The sequence below is a fragment of the Nyctereutes procyonoides genome, unplaced genomic scaffold (genome assembly GCF_905146905.1).
Source record: "Nyctereutes procyonoides isolate TBG_1078 unplaced genomic scaffold, NYPRO_anot_genome, whole genome shotgun sequence".
In the NCBI taxonomy this organism is placed as follows: Eukaryota; Metazoa; Chordata; class Mammalia; order Carnivora; family Canidae; genus Nyctereutes; species Nyctereutes procyonoides.
The window spans coordinates 15218060-15238856 of NW_026575048.1; the positions used below are offsets into that span (position 1 = coordinate 15218060).

General features: G+C 42.1%; 1 protein-coding gene across 8 annotated transcripts in view; it reads right to left on the reverse strand.

Moving 5' to 3' along the window:
• Positions 1 to 18906, reverse strand: part of PUM2 (pumilio RNA binding family member 2) — a 95576-nt gene extending 76670 nt beyond the window's left edge. For 5 of the 8 annotated variants that reach the window (XM_055327445.1, XM_055327443.1, XM_055327441.1 and 2 more), the window contains exon 1: positions 18505 to 18624. The gene's annotated coding sequence lies outside the window, so the exon portion shown is untranslated. Of the gene's footprint in view, positions 1 to 5284; positions 5399 to 10549; positions 10574 to 18504; positions 18625 to 18828 lie in introns of those variants that run through there. The other 3 variants (XM_055327440.1, XM_055327438.1, XM_055327439.1) reach the window with 3 other exon arrangements.
• Between the last annotated feature and the right edge of the window lie 1891 nt (positions 18907 to 20797).

Genomic DNA, 20797 nt, shown 5'->3' on the forward strand with positions numbered 1-20797 from the left:
CTCCACAGAAATTTCAAATACAGATAATCCACTCTCAAACATGAGCAAGCCAAAAGTTAAACATCAAGGCTTTGCTTTCAACCTTTTCATTTATACTATCCCCAGGCATATTTTCTTCTTATAATGAATGGTATTACAGGTTAAATTTAAATGTAGGTGATTGGGTAGGTCAGGAAGAAGACTTCAAAAAAATAAAATCTGCAGAAGACTCAAACCCAGCTTTTCAGTTAGGGTGTTACCATTTATTTCAATCATGAAAAGATAGGAAGAGAAAGGCAAAACAACAGGATAGAAGGTAAACACAAACTCTCAAGCCAGTAATCTCCGTATTAGTTATTACAAAGTTGAGATGGTGGGGGTCGCACATATACCAATAAGACTCCAAATTTTTTGGGAAATGCAAATCTACTATGTCCTATGCAGTTACAAATGTTGGTATCATCTGGTGGCAAGGGAAAAAGAAAGTGGACATGAATTTAAGGACTTTATCCAAATGGTTAGATCTTAGGAAGAAAGAACACTTTAGTTCTTCTAAGAAGCAACAGAGTATGTATCTAGCATCCAGGTACAGAATATTGAATTGACTTGTTAACTGGAATAAAATGTATCCAAGAGGGATGCCTGGGTGGCTGGCGGTTGAGCGTTTCTTCCGCCCAGGGCTTGATGGAAGTTCAGGGATCTGCTTGATGAAGTCCTGGGATGGAGTACCCCATCAGGCTCCCTGCATGGAGCCTGCTTCTCTATGTCTCTGCCTGTCTCTAATAAATATTAAAAAACAAAAACAAAAACGTATCCAAGAGTTATAGTACACAGCACTGTTTGGGGTATAAAGTCTGTCTGCAAATTTTTTTTGTTTGCATCATTAAGCCATGAAACTCCCCCAGTATTATTTAATAACTGGAATTGGCTCACATAGAAGATATATAATAGAACATTATCTATTGCCAACATCCTGTGTAATCTTGAGGTAAGTTTGAATTAAAAAATAGTAGTTTTTGAGGTTGATTGTTTCCTAAAATCAAAGTGTTTCATTAAATTCTAAAATGTAATAGCAAAAAATAAATAAAATGTAATAGCATTAGTCAACTTTTTGTAGGCAACACTTACTAATTATATGAGAAAAACAGATAAAGCACCTCAAATAACAACTTGGTTAAGTTCTAAGTTTTCATATTTACTAACAATTAACAAATATAATTCAAAAGGTTTACAAGTTTGTGTAAAGAACCAAGAATATGCATTAATATGTATATTTGTATCATTAAGAGTACTAATTTTTCTCAGACATTTGATCCAATTCCTCTCCATATGCTTACTGTAAAAAAAAAAATTGGGGGAAACCACTTAGAGCTATAATAAATGGTACCAAAGCACTTTCTACTTCTATATGACACTAATCACATTTTCATAGTATTATAATTAGTTCTATTTTAAGGCCACAGTAGAAATTAAGCTCTGGGGTTAAAGAAGCTAGGAACTGTGACTTAGACACTGTAAATGCTCAATGTATAATGAATGAAAAATAATCCTTTTTTATTATATGAAATGCGAATTCAGATCTTATCAAATACCTGGATAGTAACTGCTTAGAAATACCTTCACATATAGTAATACATAATGTCCATTTTAATGAAGACAGTGAACAAGGCTCTTCCTCAGACTTTTTAAAAAGATTTTATTTATTTATTCATGAGAGACACAGAAAGAAAGAGGGAGAGAGAGGCAGAGACACAGGCAGAGGGAGAAGCAGGCTCCACGCAGGGAGCCCAACATGGGACTCGATCCCGGGGTGTCCAGGATCACACCCTGGGCTAAAGGCGGCGCTAAACCACTGAGCCACCCGGACTACCCTTCATCAGACTTTCTATAACACTGAATACATTTATCAACATAAAATGATAGTAACTTCCAGTACTTTTCCTATTAGTCCTATAAGGACCTGAAGGCTACTGCTATCTTGTGCATCAATTACAAAAACACACAATTACAGGAAAACTTAAATATAAGCCATTACAAAAAGTAACTTAGCTGCAATAAGCTGCTTATGAAATATTCTTGGTAGTCATCCTCCTTGGATTGTTTTTAATGAACATAATCAGTGAGCATTAGCGGTATCCATTGCAAACAAACAGGATATTTCTTCAGCATATTAAACCACTTATGCAAATTTGCCAACTAATCTGTTTCTTACCCATGACAAAGGTAAACCTAAATCCAGTCTTGAGTATTTGTAGTAGATGATTAGCCTTCAAAGATTTAACCTTGCAAAGTTTCTACTAATCACCCTTAACACCCAGTAATTTACTTCTTCTGGGGGCATGAATGGAATCATACACTTTTCTTGTGTGTGTTTCACTAAGTATAACTTTCATTTTGAAGCTTACAAAAAAATTTTTTTTTAAAGATTTTATTTATTTATTCACGAGACAGAGAGAGAGAGAGGCAGAGACACAGGCAGAGGGAGAAGCAGGCTCCATGCAGGGAGCCCGACACAGGATTCGATCCCGGGACTCCAGAATCACGCCCTGGGCCAAAGGCAGGTGCTACACCGCTGAGCCACCGAGGGATCCCCTACAAAAATTTTTTAAATCTGGGATCCCTGGGTGGCGCAGCGGTTTGGCGCCTGCCTTTGGCCCAGGGCGCGATCCTGGAGACCCGGGATCGAATCCCACGTCGGGCTCCCGGTGCATGGAGCCTGCTTCTCCCTCTGCCTGTGTCTCTGCCCCTCTCTCTCTCTCTCTGTGTGACTATCATAAAATAAAAAATTAAAAAAAAAATTTTAAATTTAAATTCTAATTAGTTACCATGCAGTGAAATATTAGTTTTAAGGAGAATTCAGTGATTCATCACTTACATACAACACCCAGTGCTCATTAACAAGTGCCCTCCTTAATACCCATCACCCTCCATCAACTCTCAGTTTCTTTATCATTAAGACTCTAAGACTCTCTAACGGTTTGTTTCCCCCTTTGCCCCCCTCCCATATGTTCATCTGTTTTGTTTCTTAAATTCCACCTCTGGAATTATATGGTGTTTGTCTTTCTTGGACTTATTTTACTTAGCATAATACACTCTAGCTCCATCCATATCATTGCTAATGTAAGATTTCATTTTCTCTGATGGTTGAGTAATATTTCATTGTGTGTGTGTGTGTGTGTGTGTGTATACACACACACACCATATCTGCTTTATCTATTCATTTGTAGATGGACATTTGGGTTCTTTCCAGAGCATGGGTATTGTTGATAATGCTGCAATACACGCTAGGGTGCATGTACCCCTTCGAATCTGTATTTTTGTATCCTTTGGGTAAACAGCTAGTAGCGCAATTGCTGGATCACAGGGTAGTTCTATTTTTAGCTTTTTTGCAGTACCTCCATACTGTTTTCCAGTGACTGTACCAGTTGGCATTCCCAACAGTCTGCAAGAGGGTGCATCCTCGCCAACATCTGCTGTTCCTTGTATTAATTTTAGCCACCCTGGGAACCCTGGATGGCTCAGTGGTTTGGCGCCTGCCTTTGGCCCAGGGCATGATCCTGGAGTCCAGGGATCGAGTCCCACATCACACTCCCTGTGTGGAACCTGCTTCTCCCTCTGCCTGTGTACTCTGCCTCTCTCTCTCTCTCTCTCTCTCGTGTTCTCTCTATGTGACTATCATAAATAAATAAAAATTTAAAAAAAAATCTTAAAGAAAAAAAAAAGACTGCTTAATTTTAGCCACCCTGACAGGTGTTACGGTTGGGATCTCATCGTGGTTTTTTTATTTATATTTCCCTGACAATGAGTGATGCTGGGCCTCGTTGCATGTGTCTGTTGGCCACCTTGATGTCTCCTTTGGAAAAGTGTGTATTTATGTCTTCTGCCCATTTCTTAACTGGATTATTTGTTTTCTGGGTGTTGAATTTGAGAAGTTCTTCATAGATTGTGGATACTAACCGTTCATTTGTAAATACCTTCTCCGTTCTGAAGGCTGCCTTTTAGTTTTGTTTCCTTGTGCCAAAGCCTTTTTATCTTGATGAAATCCCAATAAGTTCATTTTTGCTTTTGTTTCCCTTGAATCATATACTTTTCTAGTTGTGTTGGACAAGTCACTTAGCTAGTAGTTGAGTCAAGAACCCCATCAACATTTGTTGATATTTGCTGTTTGTCTACATACTTCATGGAGTAATTATATAATGCTTGTTTTGCCAACATAAACAGTATTACTGACTCAACTGTATTGTTTTACGTTTTATTTTTTTTCCACATTATTAAATTAAATTTGGCACATATACACAAGTGTCAATATACACTCCCAGAAACCAGAAATCTTCAAAGACCCTACCTCAAATCTTCTAATAAGATTAGAAATTAAGTTATTCCAACATCAGCATTTAGATATTAAATGCAAATTTACCAAGTATTTCCATGCAAGACTGCTTTAGTTCTCTGAGGTTAAATCTCATAGAACATATTCTCAAAGAGGCAGAATAGGATTAAGTATTTAACTTACATATATGCAAATATGAGGCAAGATGTTTTTCCCCCTTAGAATTCTCTCAAAGGAGAATTACCATGTATCTGAGCCCTTATGAAGTCCCTTGTTTTTACAAAGCATTCTCTCGTTTTATTTTGAGAAATAAAACACTGGTTAAGGAAATTTTTTATTTTGAAAAATGAAATACTACTTAAAATCTCCAAACTAAATCAGCCTCAATCAATCTTAGTTTTTGGTACTTTTAGGTAACACCCGAGAGAAGCAAATCAGGTATCTTAGGTGGAAGTGAAGATGACATGCCTGAAAAGACTGATAACATAAAGTGACTCTAATAAGTCAAAGAATAGATGTGAAATGTCAAAGATATATTTTTTAAAATATTTTATTTATTTATTAAGGAGAGAGAGAAAGGAGAGAGAGAGAAGCAGACACACAGGCAGAGGAAGAAGCAGGCTCCATGCAGGGAGCCCGACGTGGGACTCACTCTCCAAGATCAGGCCCTGGGCTGAAGGCAGCGCTAAACCGCTGAGCCACCCAGGCTGCCCCTCAAAGATATATTATTAAATGAGCCCCCGAAAAGCAATTATTTCTAAATTAACATTTATTGTGATTTAATATGGTATGATCTTAAAAGTAAAGCCAACAGTTTTATGCCCCATGACAAAATATCAAACAGTACCACCACCTATGAAAAATTATGGTCTCGAAATAAAGAACAATCCACAAAACCTCCATCTGTGTGATAAAATCACTAGATCTAAATACTGGTTTCGGGGCACCTGGGTGGCTCAGTGGTTAAGCGTCTACCTTTGGCTCACGTCGTGCTCCCCAGGGAAGTGGGATAGTCCTGTATCAGGCTCCTTGCAGGGAGCCTACTTCTCCCTCTGCCTATGTCTCTGTCTCTCATGAATAAATAAAATCCTAAAAAAAAAAAAAAAAAAAAGCTTTTTTCAGAAAATCAGAGAAATCTACATACAGAATGTGCATTATGATATTCACAAATTTTGTTAGTGGTAATAGCAGCAAGAGGATTGTATATTTTAATAAGTCCTCATCAGTAAGAGAATTTATATATATCCACCCTGGAGCCCAATGAGAGGCTTGAATTCACCACCCTGAGATCAAGACCTGAGGTGAGATCAAGAGTCAGATGCTTAACTAACTGAGCTACCCAGGCACCCCGCAGAATTTATCCTTAAGCTGGCCTGCTGTCTGGGATTTGCTTTAAAATACTCTTTTTAAGAACGTAAAATATTTCATACAAGGTTGAATATCAGTGATAGATACCTGAGGATGCAATGTATTATTCTACCTGTTTGAATATCCTCCTAACAAAGTTTAATTTTATAAATTTTATATATATATAAATACATACATATATATGTGTGTATATATATACACACACACACATATACAAAAAACAATGTGACAAGACCATGTGAAACAGGGTAGTATTCAAGCTGGGTCTTCAGGGGTAAATACAATTTGAAACCACTCCCCCTTTTTTAAAAAAAAATTTATATACTTGCTACATTAACTGACTTAGGATCCAAGCTATTGTATAACTTGGTTATCATTTATTACTTCATCAACCATATTTCTGACAAGTGGCACATGAAATTTTTTTCCCAAAAAAACTGATTTCCAAATAAGCACAAACCTCTTCGGACCAATTTTTATCACACACCATCCCCTCAGAGAATCTTTTTTTTTTAAAAAGATTTTTTTGAGAGAGAGTGAGCACACATGCATGTGCAGAGAAGGAGAGAATTTCAAGTAGACTCCCTCCTGAGCACAGAACCCAACAAGGGGCTGGATATCATCACAACCCTGAGATCACGACCTGAGTTGAAATCAAGAGTCAGATGATGTTCAGTGGAGCCACTCAGGCACCTCCAGGGAACAAAATTAATTTAACACTCAATGTCATGCCAGAGATTGTGCTAGGCACATAATATCTAATTCTTATTACTATCCAGCAAAGTAAGTACTGTATTCTTATTTTACAAATAAGGAAACTGTGGCCAATTTCCATATCCTAATAAACAAAACTACTAAAATGGCAGACTTTATACTGTCAAGACTCCAAAGGCTCCATGCGCTTTTCTATACCAACCAAACATAAACCAATATTCAGCATATATGTTAATTCTACAACTCTCTTAAAGCTGCCACCATGCCCATCATCCTTTTGCTTACACTATTCCAGTTCCCTGGACAGGCCTTTGACACTTATCTCTTTATATGTAAATAATACAAACTCAAAGTTTGGCTCAAATGCCACTTTCTCCATCAAAACCCACCCCCAAACAATCTTTTTCTTAATTCCCATGGCATTTAGTTGGTATTTTCATCAATTATTAATAACATCATATTTCCTGTTAGACTTTAAAACTTCTCCGTATCATAGAAAAAAAAAGAAAAGAAAAAAAAACCCACAAAACTTCTCTATATCAGAATAAGGGTAGAAAAAACATTAACACAGTTATGTAAGCTATTCTGGTTACACCAGTGTTCCATGAAATGAGGCAAGGGTTCAAAGGAAGAACAGTAAGGCATAGTGTAATAGGGATAGGGAGAGAGGGAAACGGTTAACATTATCAACTATGAATCTATTTAAAAGCGTGAGATTAAAAAAAAAAAAAGCGTGAGATAAATGTATTTAGACATATGTGGTGGGGGAAATCCCGGATATAAGTGAAAAGGCAAGGTTAAAAGCAGTGCATCATCCAACTTTTGTAAAAACAAAATAAAAACATACATATTGTATAAACGGAAAACCATTAGAAACTGTGACACTTAATTGTTATTAGTGGTCACATCTGGGAAAAGGGTATGCGTGATTTTTGTTTTATATTTTATAATTATTTACTCAAGTGTTTCCCAGTCATTACTTATCTCTGAAAATATTTAAAATATATACATGCTGGGAATCACTAAACACATTGATATAGTTCTTGTAATCAAGTCAGCTTGGAAATCAATGGCCTTTATTTTTAAGTAATTTTTTTTAAGATTTTTATTTATTTATTCATGAGAGACAGAGAGGCAGAGACATAGGCAGAGAGAGAAGCAGGCTCTATGGAGGGAGCCCAATGTGGAACTCGATCCCAGGACCCAGGATCATGCCGAGCCCAAGGCAGACGCTCAATCGCTGAGCCACCCGCTCAATCGCTGAGCCACCCAGGTGTCCCTGTGCTCAAGTATTTTGTAAGTATACCTATACATGAGCTATGTATGACTTGCAAAGAAACACACCAGAAAAACATCTTTTCCATAAACTAGGCATCACTTAAAAGAAAAATATTCTGCTCTTTCTTATTGGTAAACTTCTAAGGGTTTTTAAGGCACTATAAAGGGATTTACATGTATACCCAATACCTACTGTAGTAAATATTTCTAGCTATACACTTCGTGGCACTTTGGGTTTTAAAAAGCAAAATCTAAAATATAGTTCTAAGTATTTTTCTCATCACTTGATTTAAAGGGATTGTACTTATGTAGCTAACGCTTAGTTTTGTAACCACTTCATCTAGATTAGTTCTACCTTTTTCTTTGATATATTCCTCAAAGTGTTAAAAAAAAAGGGGGGGGGGAACCAACCAAATTATACCTTTTAAACTCCTCAATGTATTTGACAGTATACTATGATAAACATGGTTTACGTATTTCTAGTTTTCAAAGTATTTCATACATAATATTGTTTCTGCTTGGTAAGTATTCTTTGACAAAAGCTTAAGAAAGAAGACAAGAATTGTTATTTTATTTTATTTTAAAGATTTATTTATTTTGGGGTACCTGTGTGGCTCAGTTGGTTAAGCACCAACTCTTGAAGAGACGCCTGGGTGATCCTGGAGCCCCAGGATCAAGTCCCACACCGGGCTCCCTGTGTGGAGCCTACTTCTCTCTGCCCGTGTCTCTGCCTCTCTGTCTCTCCTGAATAAATGAAATCTTAAAAAAAAAAAAAAAAAAAGGCACCGACTCCTGAGACAGAGCCATGCTCAGTGTGGGAATCAGCTTATGATTCTCTCCCTCTCCTCTCACCCCAACTCACCACTTGCAAGCTCCCTCTCAAATAAATAAATCTTTAAAATTAAAAGAAAAAAAGCTTTCTTTTGAGAGAGCACATGCATGAGAGGGAGAACTTATTAAGCAGGCTCCCTACTGAGCATGGAGCCCCACATGGGCTCTACCCAAGACCATGAGGTCATAACCTGAGCTGAAACCGAGTCGGTTGCTCAACAGACTGAGCCCCCTAGGCACCCCATATGACTTTTTTTTTTTTAATCTGCCATTACTTCTATCGCTCAAGACTATCACTTACCTGAATTCCCAGTAGAAGGCAAAATACTACAGTTCTATGCTAAATTTCATTCCTAACAGCAATGTGAGTGAATTAAGTCTAAATGAGACTGGGACGCCTGGGTGGCTCAGTGGTTTCGTACCTGCCTTTGGTCCAGGGCGTGATCCTGGAGACCTGGGATTGAGTCCCACATCGGGCTCCCTGCATGGAGCCTGCTTTTCTCTTTGCCTATGTCTCTGCCTCTCTCTCTGTGTGTCTCTCATGAATTAAAAAAAAGACTAAATAAGATTAATCCCTAAAGGACACTAACTTTAAGTTTGTGTCCTGAAGGTTTACCCATCAGTATAACATACCACATTAGGATTTGGGAAGGATCAGAGGTATGCCTTTCTTAGCATATATAAGGAGGATCTGTTAACTGATTCCCAGAAAAGTAAATGTGCTAATGTTTTAGAAATTCTTTTTTTTTTTTTTAAGATTCTATTTATTCATGAGACACAGAGAAAGAGAGAGGCAGAGAAAGAAGCAGGCTCCATGTAGGAAGCCTGACGTGGAACTCGATCCCAGGACTCAGGGATCATGTCCTGAGCCAAAGGCAGACGCTCAACCGCTGAGCCATTCAGGCATCCCTCGTTTTGGAAATTCTTTACGCAATCCTCAAGGATATGAACACCCCAATTTTAAGGTCACTGGTTCACAACCTCAGGGTGCATCAGAATCTAGGTAGAAGGTTTAAAACTGTACACTCAGATCCCACTTATATAACCCTTACAACGTCACCGAATCACCTATAGCTAAGGAATATATCCACAAATACCATACTGGTTTTCCAAATAAAAAATTTTGGATCGAATGATCACAGTATAACAGATGAATCTGAATAAAAAGATCTTGAATATAGTTTCATGTTCGTCCCAAACTAGGTGAATGAACTCAAAACACTAACACTGGTCCTGTTTTCCCATTTGCAAATGAGAATATGCCTCCTTCACAGGATTATTGTGAAAAATGAAATATACGAAATTAAAATATAAGTGCTTTCAAGAGTATTAAGGACCTACCACAATGAGGGAATATTTTCTTGTTTAAAAAATCAATATACAATCCTCTAACACAGGAATTTCTTTTGAGAATTTACCTTACATAAACAGCACCAACATGAAAAGAATGAACTGCATAACATTTACTGCAGCATTGCTTGCAGTGGTTCAAAAATAAGAATTGAACAATGTACTTCTGAAACTAATAACACTATACATTAATTGAATTTAAATGAAATAATTGAACAAACTTAGCAACAGAAAAATGGTTTAACAAAATTAAAATCTGCACTGATTGTTACAAGTTATTGAAGTTTTATGTACAAATACAGTAAAATGTTCAGGATATTAAATAAAAACACCAAGTTGCCTAAGGTGTATCATATAATCCCATTTTTGTTTTGTGTGTTTTAAGATTATGCATTTACTTATTTATTCATGAGAGACACAGAGAGAAGCAGACACAGGCAAAGGGAGAAGCAGGCTCCCTGTGGGGAACCTGATTGATGCAGGACACGATCCCAGGACCCCAGGATCACAACCTGAGCCAAAGGCAGACACTCAACCACTGAGCCACCCAGGTGCCCAAAAAGTTGAAATTTTAAAAAACTTTCTAAGTTGTTATTTATAAAACAACAACAAATGTATCCAGGCCGCCTGGCTGGCTCAGAAGAGCATGTGACTAGACCCAGGATGTGCAGTTCCAAACTGAGTGTAGAGATTACTTACCACACACACCTTGGGCTACAGAGCCTGAAAAGAGAAGCCAAATCTGTTAGTTTCCAGGACTATTAAGTTATATACCAAAAAGAAAAAAAGGGGGGGCCTGGAAGAAATATTGTGTAGAAATAAATGAATGAATAAATAAGTAAATATGTTTGTTATAGACAACAATTATAGACACAGAGAGAGAGGCAGAGACACAGGAAGAGGGAGAAGCAGGCTCCATGCGGGGAGCCCGATGCGGGACTCGATCCCGGGACTCCAGGATCACCCCCTGGGCCAAAGGCAGGCGCCAAACCACTGAGCCACCCAGGGATCCCCTATTGTGTAGAATTTAAATGAAATTTGTTTTATATGCATTTAAATCTTTAAAAAAAATTTTTTTAAGTAGGCTCCATGCCCAGTGTGAGCTTGAAGTCACAATCCTTGAAGTCACCTGAGCAGAAAACAAGAGCCAGACCCTTCAGATGCTTAACCAACTGAGCTACCAAGTACTCCTTAAATAAAAATTTTTGAAAGGTACATGAAGTATTCATAGGAAATACACACAGTAAAACAAAAACTAATCTTAGGAACATAACAAAGCAAATATTAAGTGAACTCTAAGATTAACTTCTGAAGATAGAGATAAAAAGGGAGAAAACACAATGAATTACATAAAGTTCTCATAATCCACAGAAAAAAATCATACCAATAATTCCTCATACACAACCTTATTTCTAGCATTAAACTTTCAAAGAAATTTCTTATATAGGATACTATAGAGGACACAGAATTATAATAGAAAATCTCACACCATTCTCTCAACATATGCAAAGTTTCATAATCTTATTTTTTGTAGTTAGTCCCTCAAGGAAAGCCATGCACCTAACTTGTAACACAGTCCCGGGAAACTAATTCCACAATTAATTCTGTAAGGGTTTCAGGACAATGTGGTCTAAATCTTCCCAGGTTATACTCTTGGATATCCAAAGTCTTTCAGGATTATCCAAATCAGAAAAAGCCTTTAAATATGTTATGGTTCCCCCTACTTATTTCTCCAGTCATATCTTTTCTTTTTTTAAAGGTTTTATCTATCTGACAGAGAAAGAGAGCATGTGTACACAAGCAGGGGAGGCAGCAGGCAGAGAAAGGGAGAAGCAGGCTCCCCACTGAGCAGGAACTCAAGGCAGATGCCTAGCCGACTAAGACACCCAGGTGCCCGTGCCCCTATCCAGTCATCTTTTCAATTTTCCCTACCTCCACATCAGGTTCTGCCATTCTCCCCCATCAGGGTCACTATCCATACTAATCCCTCTGGCTGAATGCCAATTCATTTATCTCTTGACCAAATCAATTTCTACCAACTCTTTTTTTTTTTTTTTAAGTAAGCTCATGCTCAACATGGAGCTTGAACTCACAACCCTGAGATCAAGAGTTCCATGCTCTATGACCGAGCCAGCAAGATGCCCCTCTCCAAGTCTTTTTATTTTTTTTTAAAGATTTATTCATTTATTTATTTATTCATGATAGAGAGAGAGAGAGAGGGAGAGACACAGGCAGAGGGAGAAGCAGGCTTCTGAGCCAGGAGCCTGATGCGGAACTCGATCCCGGGACTCCAGGATTGAGCCCTGGGCCAAAGGCAGGCGCCAAACCGCTGAGCTACCCAGGGATCCCCTCTCCAAGTCTTTTTAAATGTAACTTTATCTCATGCAGAAAGCTCTTCCTGACCCCTAAGATGTTTTACCTGTGTTGAGTCCACAGCACTTATTAACACCGTATGTGTGGCACTCAGTGTACTACACTGCAATCACAAGTTTAATCATCTTACTCTTCCCTTTGCTGTAAACTCCTTAATAACAGGGATCTGGTATCACCATTATCTAAAGAAAGTCTGGCACATCATAGGCCTACAAAACAAAAAAATGCATGCAAGTTTCTGGTAGTCTACCTTGATGAGAAGATACAACTTAGAGGGCAGCCCAGTTTAGCCCCGCCTTTGGGGGGGGGGGTGTGATACCCCCCCCCATTGGGCTACCAGTGGGGAGCCTGCTTCTCCCTCTGCCTGTGACTTTGCATCTCTCTCTCTGTGCCTCTCATGAATAAATAAAATAAAATCTTAAAAAAAAAAAAAAGATACAACTTAGAATATCCAGAGTAACAACTAAATGTTTCTCAAATAATATTCCATGAGTATCTTCTCAACCAGACTTACAATAAAAATTAGCAAGGGACGCCTGGGTGGCTCAGTGGTTGAGTGTCTGCCAGGGTCCTGTGACAGGGTCCTGGGACGGAGTCCACATCGGGTTCTCTGTAGGGAGCCTGCTTCTCCCTCCGCCTATATCTCTGCCTCTTTGTGTGTATGTCTCAAGAATAAATCAATAAAATCTTTTAAAAAAAATTAGCAAACAATTTATCTTTAGCAAGTTCCTAGATAGAGTACTCCCATTTCTGCTAGTGTAGGAGCAAAGTAAATCAGATTAAATGAAGGCACATAAGGCTTTCCCTTGGATCCCTTTTCAGTAATCTTTTACACTTCAACAGCAAGGTGGTCCAAGAAAACATCTACAAGGAAAACCTGGTAGCTTTCACCTTCTCAAAACTTCAAATCTTGTTTATGTTGACCAGTTTTTTTTTTTAATTTGGAATGTTTGATAATCTTTTTTTTATTTTTATTTATTTATTTATTTATTTTTTTAATTTATGATAGTCACACACACAGAGAGAGAGAGAGAGAGAGAGAGGGGGGGGGGCAGACATGGGCAGAGAGAGAAGCAGGCTCCATGTACCAGGAGCCTGACATGGGATTCGATCCCGGGTCTTCAGGATCGCGCCCTGGGCCAAAGGCAGGCGCTAAACCGCTGCGCCACCCAGGGATCCCGTATGTTGACCAGTTTTAAAGATTCACTTTGTACTAGAGAAAACTTAATATTTTGCATTTAGTCAAACTAAAAATGCTGATAAAATACTAAATAGATGTTAATAAATGACCTGGTCACCAAAATGGAAAACACAAGTAGCTTCTACCTGTATACAACTTTTGGTATTTATCAAAATAAGAACCATCTATATTTTTCTCTACCTACAATTCGCCTTATTTGACTATCTAGCAGAGACCTACACTTAGGGTCAACTTGTCTCTACTACTCATTTACTTTGTTTAATGCCTGAATGAATAAACCAGTGGCATCTTACACAATCAAGACGATATTCTACTGATCCCTAATAAGCTATTCAAAAACAGTGCCTAAAACCACAGATCACCACTTTGACATCTAAAACTGCTACTCTTAACATGAGATGTCCACTACAATAGAAATCACAGATTTGGGGTGGCTCAGTGAGTGAAATGCCAACTCTTAATTTTGGCTCAGGTCATGATCTCAGGGTCCTGGGATAGAGCACTGCATTGGGCTCGCAGCTCAATGGAGAGTCCACTTGAGGATTCTCTCTGCCCCGTCCCTGCTCTAACATGTGCTCTCATTCCCTCAAACAGACGTTAAAAAAAAAAAAAATTACCAAGATTTGCCCTCAAACTAGATTCTCTACAAACTTAGTGATTTTTTTTAAAGGACTACAAGATGTCTAAAAAGAGCCTTTTCTACCCCATTCCCTGCCACACACCATTTCTTATATACTCTGGCAGTCAGTTGCAGGTTTTATTCTCCTGAGCAGGTGTTGAATAGGTGGTTGTGTAGGGTCATTTTATAGCCAATTTCACCGAATCACTTCCAGGAAGCAGATTTTTGTGGAGGTTTTGTGGTTCAAATTATACCTTTTGCCTTAGGTAGGGATAATGACTTTTTTTTTTCCCCTCTCCTGTCGCAGTCAAAGTATTCTGACATCCCAACTACTCCTTCTCCCTTCACATTTCTTCCTCTTTTCTGTACTTGGCAGCTACAGTGAAATCCTGGGATAATCTACATAAGGTGTACACATTTGTATGTTTTCTGGTATTCTATTCCGACATCTTCTATTTCTCTAAAAGAGAAAAATTAAATGAGTAAGAAGTAAAAATCTGTAATACATAAACTAAAAATGGATGAGATTATAGAGTTAAACTTGCAGTGATAAAATATACTAAAGAAACTGATTTCAAGGCACTGGGGTTGAGTGTCTGTCTTTGGCTGAGGTCATGATCCTGGGGTCCTGAAATCGAGTCCTGCATCAGGCTCCCCGTGGAGAGCCTGCTTCTCCTTCTGCCTGTGTCTCTGCCTCTCTCTGTGTGTGTCTCATGAATAAATAAACAAAATCTTTAAAACAAGAAGGTGATTTTACCAATGTGCTTAATAACCGATACTTTTTTAATTCTTTAAAGCACTTTAGTAAAAATACAGAAAGGAGCCAGGCAAGGATCAAATAAAACTTTTCATTTAAGAAAAAGATCAGTGGGGGATCCCTGGGTGGCGCAGCGGTTTGGCGCCTGCCTTTGGCCCAGGGCGCGATCCTGGGGACCCGGGATCGAATCCCACGTCGGGCTCCCGGTGCATGGAGCCTGCTTCTCCCTCTGCCTGTGTCTCTGCCTCTCTCTCTCTCTCTCTCTCTCTCTCTCTCACTGTGTGCCTATCATAAATAAATAAAAAAAATTAAAAAAAAAAAAAAGAAAAAGATCAGTGAAAGATAAAAATGTCCACAATTTCATTAAGAATTAAATGACTCTCTAGAAGGCGACACTGTGCTTAATTAGGCAAGTCTTAATTTTTCATTTATAAAGAAATTGGATCTTTTGAGTTCTTGGACGAAAAAGTCATTAAGAAAAAAATACATTAACCTTATGTCTGTAAACATACTGCTACCTGAAACTCTGAGAAGATACAAGCATTTACCATGAACCTATCTAGTAATTTTATACTGTTTCATTGGAAAGGTTTCAAAGTTATAGCTCTGTAAATTCACTTCTCCCACTACAAAAGCAATACATTTTAAGTGAAAAATATCTTCTATCTATATTCATCTAAATTCCTAAATATAAAAATTACTAAAATATTAGCTTCTAAATGACAAGGTTTGAAGGAAAACTTTTTCCACCAAGTCAGAATTCAAAAGTGAGAAACACAGAAACTAGACTGAGAGCAATCCAAATTATCTCCTTTATTACTGATCAAGCTACAATGGAACCACTAATTTAGACAAGGCCAGTTGGGTTCCTACCACCACACCCCTTAATTATCCTAACCCAGTCACAGATAGTACTGGACAACTGATGGTCCTCCAAAGAGGGGCAGAGTCTATCTATCATGGTGACCTCAAGAAGCAGAACAAAGTGCTTTCTGCAGGGGGCAGACTTCCAAAGAAAAAGAGAGGAAGGAGGCTAAGCCATATTCTCCACCAGTTCCTTCCTACAAATTCATCAGGCAAGAGTGAAGAAGTGGGATAACAAGAAGTCAGACTGTTTATAATGCCTTGTTAGAAAAGGCAAGAAATGAGAAATCTACCTAATACATTGCAAACCATTTTATCCACTTATTTGTACAATTTCTATATTAATCACACACCTATCACAACAGCCACAAACTGTGAATACAAGCCAGACAAAGCCACGTGAGATATATTCAGATATTTAAAATAATCCTGTCTTGGGGATCCCTGGGTAGCTCAGCGGTTTAGCGCGCCTGCCTTCGTTCCGCCCAGGGCGTGATCCTGGAGACCAGGGATCAAGTCCCGAATCAGGCTCCCTGCATGGAGCCTGCTTCTCCCTCTGCCTGTGTCTCTGGCTCTCTCTCCGTCTCTCATGAATGAATAAATAAATAAATAAACAAACAAACAAACAAACAAACCTGCCTTAAGATCAAGAAAAAAAAATACAGACTATTTTGCTATGATAGAAACTCAACCAACTTACAGGTCACTGAATTAGAACTATGGAGAACTTGAGTCCAGGAGATAGGAACTAATCTCCACTTAAAATTATGAAGATCTTGTCAATGTCTATAAAAAGTAGACAATCTGGTCACTGACCAGATTGGCTTTGAATGTCACACCTAGCCCAAATCTCTGATCGTTACTTCTGCTAAGTACCCTATGCAGGAAGACAAATTGTATCTGACCACCAGAAAAGATTTATAAACAAGTATGGAAGGTTTAAGAGAAACAAAATCCTAATATCATCTTTGTTGAGACTGCATGGGTTAGCTTATGTCCTCCAGGCCTAAGAAAAAATGGTCTATTAAAGTGGACAACCTTGTAAGATCAATTCAACCATGACAGTAATTTAGACTTTAAGTTGAAATCTTACTAAATATTCAAACATCTAAAAGAGCTTTCCACTCAAATTAAGAAAACTATGTATAAAAATTAGACAGCTTAAGTTCTCTTGAAGATGTTTGAGTTTGTTAATAGCAAATCTAACATGGAAGATTGAATAGCCAGACTTGTACAAGTAAGAAAAAAAAAAGAGCTTAAGAACCAGGATTCTAAAATACAACTAATTTTTTAAATCGGTGTAAACTTTTACTGGGCACAAAAACCTTCAGGACACCCAAAGACAACTGTAAATAACTTAAGTTCACCCAAAATTGAACTTTAAAAGGCATTCAGGCAAAAGGGAAATACCATCATTCACGATGTCTGTGCAGATGGAAGTAAATCATCTTCAAAAAGCAGAATATTTAAAGACTAAGCACAGAAGCTCATGCCAATTAAAAAATATTTGTCCTTCTATTTTAAACAGGATTCCTAGCCAGAATTCCTTAAATCATCCTCGGATACTCTAGGTCACATGGTGAAGAGTCACCTATTAAACACGGAATCTAAGCAGTAAACAACCTTTTAAAATCCTTAGGTAACTCCCTTTATTTAAATCGTTTTGAAATACCTTTACAGACATCACATTTCTCTTAAGCGTCTAAACCCTCCGTCTAATAGAGCTCTCCCTGGGGGGGGGGGGGGGGGAGGAGAACCCTTTACCGAAAAACAAAAAAAACCTATCAACAGTTTTCTTAAGTTAAAAATCTCAAAGTCCGAAATCCTGATTTTAACTGACATGATTGTCTTATTACGCCTAACACATTCGTGGTATTAACCCCCCCCACACCAAAAAAAAAATATATGTTCAAATACGTGTTAGAATGAAACACCAGGCTAAGAAAAACGGGTTTAACCCTAGCTGCGTTCTCAGCAGCAGCAGCAGCAGCAGCAGCAGCAGCAGCAGCGAGCAGCAGCCTAACTTTTTCACACGCGTTGGTTGGGGAGTAAAACTTTGTAAACCATGATCCCCAAACCTGACCCAACTCAGAAACAAAAACTGTTGCTGCCGCAATGTCTGAAGCCTCTACATAATCCATCCTTTCTCTCTCGTTTTAAGTTGCGGGTCCTCTTTTCGCCGGGCCTCAATCTGTTGCGGCAACAAAAACAGGAGATTCGCGGATCGCGGCGGCACCCAGGGAGTCTGAGCGCCCCCGCCGCTTCCTTCCTACCCACACCTGTCTGCCGCCAGCTCTCCCCGGACGCGCTCGGGCCTCGGGCCTCGGGCCTCGGGCCTCGGGCCTCGGGCCCCCCGCCCCGGGAATTCCCACACTTGTTTTCATGAACCCACTCGTTCCCCCTTCGCCCACTTCCAACTCGCACACTTCTCCGGAGCCCCGGCCGGGGGCTGAAGCGACAGCTCGGGCCCGGGAGCCCCGGGAGCCCCTGGAACCCCCGGCCCCGCGGCGTGGCGTGGCGTGGCGTGGGGTGGGGTGGGATGGGGTGGCCCCCCCGCCCCCCGCCCCCAGGGCCGCGAGGCCGCGAGGCCGCGCCGCGGGGGCGGAAGCTTAGCGCGAGGCCGAGCCCCCCCGCCGCCGGGCGCACACCCCCTTCCGGCACCCCTCCCCCCGCATTGTGCGAGCGGGCCCCAGGCCGCGGCCGTCGCCGGCTGCCCGCAGGCCCCGTCCGCCCTCCCGCCTGCGAGCCGCGCCCGCCGCGCCCGCGCCGCACAAAGCCCGGGAAGCCAGCTTCTGCGGCGCCCGAGCGCCGGGAGACGGAGCCGACGCCGACTGACTTACGGGGCTGCTGCGGCCGCGCTGCCTCAGCCGGGGACACCGACCGTTGGGCACACGGCGGCGTCGCTCTGGGCCGTCCTTCCCTCCTCCGCCTTCGGTGGCGGCAAGATCTTCTTTCTCCACCTACCTCCCTCCCCCCCACCCCACCTCCTCCTTCTCCTCCCCCTCCTCCTCCGAACCACCGAAGTACCGAGGGTGAGACACAGAGACTCACAACAACATGGCTGCCACCGCCGCCTCCCCTCCCCTCCCCCCCCGCCCACCGGGCGCGCGCAAGGCACTCCGGGAGAAAGGGGAGGGGAGCCGGGGGGAAGGGGGAGCGCTCACCGAGGTGCGGCTCCTCTCAGTGGCTTCCGTCGCTTCTCCCGCGCTCCGGGCGCCGGCCGGCGGGGGCTCTGCGCGTGCGCACGCTCTCCGCGCCCGCGCGCGCGTTTCGGCCGGCCCTCGGGCATGCGCACCCCCGCCCTCACCTTGCGGGCTGGCGGCTGGCGCTGGGCTCGGCGGCGGCGGGCTGGCGGCGGCGGCGGGCTGGCGGCGGCGGCGGCGGCGGGTGGGGACGCGCGCCCGGGCCGGGGCGGCGCCCGCGTGCTGTCGCCGAGCGCCGCGTTCGCCTCTGTCTTCCCGCGTGGGGCCTCGGCTTCCGAATTCGCTCGCCCTCCGCTTCCTCCCTGGGAGCTCATTGTTCCCCGCCGACCGCGTGTGCGGGTGTCGTCGCCTCTGGGGCGCGGGCACCCGCAGGAGCCGGACGGTCATCCAGGCCCTTGGGGCTCATCCTCGCCCTGTCCCCGCAGCCAGGCGATGGACACGCATTTGGGGTGCAAAAGCGAGCCCCTTGCGTGGACTGTCATTCTGGCGGTCGCGTCGCGGGCCGGTGGAGCCCCCCCCTCGGCACGCAGCCGGCCCCCCAGTGCTCGGCCCGGGGGAACACAAAGCACACCGGGCGCCCTCCTGGGCCGGGGATGCTTCGCCGAGCGCACCGCGCCGCCGCCCTGGCTCGGGGACCTGGTCGTGGGGGCCCCAGGCTGGGCCCCCGACCCGTCGTCTGCCCCGTCACACAGCCCTACACTGGTAGGGGCAGCGGCGCAGTGTGTCCGACTCGACCCCCCTGGCCTGCACCGCTCGGCTCCGACACGCCACGCCCTACTCGTGACACGCTGTGCCTTGCCGTTACTTTACCTTCCTGGGCGACTGTAAGCCCCCGAGGGCTGCGGGGAGGGACCCTGTGCGTTGTGGCCCCCAGGGCCTGGGCCGTGGTAGAGCGCTGAACCATCCTATCGGTTGAATGCCTGAGCTTTTCGGTTTTTAATTGTTACCGAAAAGCGTGTGACTTCTTTTCTTTTTTTTTTTTTTTTTTTGATCTGCCTCAAGCCTTTACCTGTGGTCCACATTTCAGGCTTCTAGGTATTTCCACGTGAATGTTCATCCTGGCGCCAAACAAGAGCCAACTTACAACCATCCCCAACCCCCCAGTTCTTGCATTTTTTTTTCAACAGTTGGTAGTGCTAGACCTATTGAGCACCCCAAGTTAGTCAGTCCTATGAGACCATCCTTGTCTCTTGCTCTTACACCCCTCTCTCGCCATATAGGATTTTTCACTTCCCAAATATTTCTGGAGACTTTTTTTTTTCCTCCCCTTTATCCTCATTAATACTAGCCTTGCTTCCCCAAGTCTGGATTTCTATAGCAGGCTCTTAATTAGCCTTTATGTGTTCAGTCTTGTTCCCTCTAGTCAGCTCTGCTCCCCATCTAAAATGAGAATCTGGGGATCCCTGGGTGGCGCAGCGGTTTGGCGCCTGCCTTTGGCCCAGGGCGTGATCCTGGAGACCCGGGATCGAGTCCCACGTCGGGCTCCCGGTGCATGGAGCCTGCTTCTCCCTCTGCCTGTGTCTCTGCCTCTCTCTCTCTCTCTCTCTCTCTCTCTCTCTCTCTCTGTGTGTGTGACTGTCATAAATAAATAATAATAAAAAAATTTTTTAAATGAGAATCTGATTCCTGACTTTCTTGCCTCTCCTTTGGCCATCCCATTGCTTCCCTTTTCCCCGCAACTTCATTCCCCCCGCCCCCCGCCCATGTCTGTGGAACTAATAGATGTTCCTAAGTAAGTATGGGACACACTGGGATATACATGTGTTGCCTTCTTCCACTTCCACTGGGCTGATAATGGCTGAAGAGTCTTTATGTACAGTTGCTTAGTGCGGGTTAAAAGCCCTGGACTAAGAAGCCCTCCCTCAGAATGCAGAATTGGGACTAAGAGACCCCAGTCACCCTCTGGAAACTCTCTTGAGCCTGACACCTC